The sequence below is a fragment of the Corylus avellana genome, chromosome ca2 (assembly GCF_901000735.1).
Source record: "Corylus avellana chromosome ca2, CavTom2PMs-1.0".
In the NCBI taxonomy this organism is placed as follows: domain Eukaryota; kingdom Viridiplantae; phylum Streptophyta; class Magnoliopsida; order Fagales; family Betulaceae; genus Corylus; species Corylus avellana.
Window position 1 is genome coordinate 46276892 of NC_081542.1, and position 4807 is coordinate 46281698.

Consider the following 4807-nt stretch of genomic DNA (forward strand, 5'->3'; position numbering starts at 1 on the left):
CAATCAATCAGCTAATTAATTGACATTTGTGATATAATATTTTAAACTCCTAGTAGATGAGCAATGTCAAAGTAAGTGAGAAAACAGTTGAATAATTGTCACATATACAACTTCGACATACATATTTGCACGACCTATATATGCACAAACACATACGTTAAGATAAACAATACATGTGTATTCAATGAGGCGGCTTTAACAAATATGGTAAGATTAACTATACAAAGCTCCAAGCACAACCAAACCAACTAGGAACAACAAAGTAGATTATATAAAGTTTATATATATATATACTCACGGGGTGCCTGAACGACGGGTATAATGTATTGACAAACGAGACTTCTGATCAACCGGCATCTGATGTTGGGTTTCATTGTGATCGTCCTCAGCTTCTACTCTTACGTCATCTACCCATATTACGTTGCAATTGTGTTATATACAATTGTGTTAGATACGAACAAAGTTTATTTGACTCTTAAGATAACCGTGTTAATCAAATAAAAACAATAAAAATATATTGTTACATGATCGGCTATCAACTGAGGATCTCACAATCACTCAGGCTGGGGACTCCGCATCTTGCGGATTCCGGATAGCCGTCACCTCCGTCTCGGAGCCCATATGTCTCGACCCCTCAAGGCTGCCTCATATGCTGCCATCTGCTCAACCACCCGCGCAGTCACCGCCGCAGTAATCGCCTCACTCTGCTGCGCCAGTCTTTCATCCATTTGCTCCCTATGCTTCTCCCCCTCAGCTTCAATGGCTCTTTCAAATTCTTCGCGCGATATCATTGGGCCGCCCCAGTTCTGCGACCGTGTTTGGGACGGTGTATAGTATGAGTAGATGGTGCCGCGTACGGGCAAAATATTCTTACAGACCCCTCGAACACGACCCGCATACTCTGCGCCTAAATAAGCGTCATCCGGTGTCCACCTAATTGTCCCTCGGGGCCCTTCTACCTGCTCCGCAGGGTCATTTTCCAATAACTCCTCCATTCGTGCCTATACATGAGCATTCACATTTATATACAATTGTTAAGACTCAATAAGTTAATACATAAATAAAAATTCATGACAAGGTGTCTGCCACTTATAATTCTCGTTGCGGCCATCAGATTTGGGTAGCTACCATCTGACTTTGTATGGGTTTTGATATACGCCTTCGCTCGCGTAGGAGCCTTGCCCAAACTAATTACCTGCCATAAATTCAAACCATTAATTAAATGTTCATATATATACTATGCAATATATTACAAATATATATAGTTATGGAAAGTTAGAGTAATACGTCCTCATGTACGACCCTTGCAAAGCTCTTCGAGCTTGTGTAATGTGGTGTTTCATTCTGTGCTCGTATGTCTTTCATGTGCGCACAATAAGCCTACGAACACAACATGTAGACATAATTAATCGCTAAGCCATCAAACAATAATTACAATTAATGAAATTCAAATAGTTTGAAGTCATAACCTACTTGATAATCGGGATTACACTATTTCCCTAACAATATTTCCACATCTATGGGGTTGTACTTTGAAATGGTCTCAGCCATCCTTGCCGCCATTGTCCCAAGAGTGTCGTCACTCTGAATCATGAGCTTGTTCCTTAACTTGTGCCTCAAAAGCTTCTGCTTCTCGTTCATGTCTCTAAAAGCGTCTTTTTTAATTGCCACCATATCCGACCCAAGCATGATGTAGAAGTAATTCTGCGTCAATTAACAACTATCGTATTAAAGAGTTTGTTGTTTTATAACATTTAATTCTCAACTGCTACAAATTATAAATTACGAACATCTAATCTATACTTACCATCAATGACTCAAATAAATCTTCCTTGCTTTGTTCTGGTACATCCTTCCAATTGTCGGATAGCCTGATAAAAGACCTGGTCTTGCACGTCTTGCCTATCATTCGTCTGAATTTTTTGCCGCTTTGTCCTACGGGCTGTCACGCGCCATTATACTCCATGATTACCCTTTTTCCATCAGGAATGTCCCACAACTTGTGCGAGTCTTTTACGGTCAACACCTCAAAGTTACCCGCTCTATCTGCAATGATGAAGTATATATTAACACACAAATGGTTAACACATATATTATTTAAATTTATGTACTAATTAATTATATGTACCATCATGCATAAATATGTACATATTTATGGTTTGGAATAGCATACATACATACCTATTGTTCGAACCTGGTCAATAGTCAATACTGGCCAAGCAAGGTCATCGTCCTGCTCATTGTGCGCGGCACCTATCCTATCATCCATGTCTTTATTGGCCTGTGTGTCACTATCATCCACAGATGCGCCGCTGTTTGGCTGCTGATCGAAAAAGCCATGCGGCAATATACCCCTCTGGGTTAATGTGGGTGGCAGGGATGGCAAACGCATGGAGGCGTCAGGGTCGCAAGGACTACGCTCATATCGATACCCAAACTGGGTAAGGCATGTCGGACCTCGTTGCTCCGCTAATATTTAGGATATCTCAGTCGAAGTGCCGATTATGACAAAGACATAATTGTCTCTCGCATGTAACTGCCCTTCTATATGCTCCGGAAGTATCGATCGATACCCTGATTGCTGCTACAGAAGCATATCAGCTTCCTATGACTCACTATATGTGAGGCCATGGTGTGATCTCGACCCAGAAGAAGCTCCCCGCCGTCCTCTTGACTTCCCCCGAGTACTCATATCAACTTGCGACTCACTATCTGTGAGGCCATGATGATCATCAGGCGTTTGACCCTGACCAATGTCGTATACGTTTTTAGGTTTTGTCCTCACTGCGCAAGCCCAACCTGAGTTCCTTTCATCTTCGACGTAAAAAACTTGTTCCATTTGGGAAACTAGTACATACGGCTCATCACTAATCAGCTCCCCCTTATGGACACTGTTTTTGAAGTTGACAAGCGTTATGTCATACTCGTCCACCTTGTACCCCCTGTCCCTTGTGGTGTCCACCCAGTCACACTTGAACATAACATATTTTGTCCTGTCGTAATACTCCACCTCATGTATTTGAGTTACTTTCCCGTAGTATGTTTCGCCATCAACAGTCGGTACGCACACGCCACTATTCTGAGACCTTTTTCCCACATCATGTGCGACAGTTAGAAAGAACTTGCCGTTTACCACATATTTGTTATATTGGACTGCTGAGACCATCGACCCTCTACAATGCATTACTAGTTTGGCACCCACATCCTTCCTACGTCGATCGTCCGAACAATCGACCTACAAGTTATACACAATGACGAAGTTTTATTAGTGCAATGATGAAACATTATGAAATTTACAATGGGTGACATTAGTCTTACGTAGTCACGGTACCAATCCCAGAATTGCTCAAAATGTTGGGTTTCCAAATGATTGTCCGTGATCGTTCGCCCCCTGTTTGCAGTTTGTCTTATCGAATCCTTGTGTAGCCAACATTTTGAAATAAAATCAATTAAATTTAATTCACAACTAACGTTGTTGCATGATATGAGCATGCATATATTCATTACACAATACTAACGTTCGCAATTGGAGGAAGTCATCTGAGTTAAATAGAATGTAACGGTGAATCTGTGTCAACGTGAGACGGTCGAGGATGACTCGGGTTTTAGCCCTTTTAGGCCCATTCGGGTTTCGTTGCGGCCTATTGTGAAATATCGGTGCGTTCTCTAAATACATCGAACAGAATGTCACCAACTCAGTTGCTATGTAACCCTTTGCAATGCAACTCTCAGGAGCCGTTTTATTGCGCACACTTGATTTGAACCCCCCGAGGCTCCTACATATCAAAACTAGTCAATTATTACATCTAATCATTGTTTTAAAATAAATAAATGGCAACAAAATTTTAGTTTTAATTTTTTACGGGAAATGTTAACTCTCTTCCGAATACATCCACCTATACTGTACCGGTCCATCAAGTCGGCATTTACGGACAAGATGCACCATAACATGAACCATGCTTGTGAAAGCGCGGGAATATATGTTATCTTCTTGAAGTCGTATAGATCGAAGCCTCAATTAGGATCATATCCTGCTTGAGTCATGAAGTTGTTGAACCTTATGCCCACGAAGAATCACGAAATTTGCTTGACGGTATAACTACGTTACCGGGCAGTGATCCACGCAATGCAATCGGGAGAAGCTGTTGCATCAATACGTGACTGGCATGACTCTTCAAACCCGATATCATCCGGTTCTTAAGTTTTACACATCGAGAAATGTTCGAGGCATATCCGTCTGGCACCCTTATATTTTGAAGCACTTTTAGGAAACTACTTTTATCCTCTTTCGACATTGTGTGGCAAGCATGAGGCATATAGATTCTTCCATCATCACTTGTGAAAGGATGAAGTGCTTGTCTCAAACCTATTTCTTGCAAGTCTTTTCGGGCTTGAAGGTTGTCCTTCGTTTTTCCCTTAATGTTGAGTATTGTGCCAATTATATTGTCCATCACATTTTTCTCTATGTGCATGACATCAAGGTTGTGCCGCAATAAATTATCCTTCCAGTACGGCAAATGAAAGAAAATACTTTTCTTCTTCCACAATATATTATCAGTCTTCTTCCTCTTTGCATGTGAATTATCAATATTAACTGACTTATCAGCGTTCTCATCCCCAAATTCTATCCCTTCTAACTGTTTTAGGATTTCATCTCCATCTGGAACATTGGGGGCACATTCTAGTTCTCGGTTACCGTCAAATGTATTTTTTTTCCGCCTCCACGGATGATCCATGGGCAGGTATCGCCTATGCCCCATAAAGCAAAACTTACGTCCGTGTTTTAACCGTCTAGACCTTGTTGCAT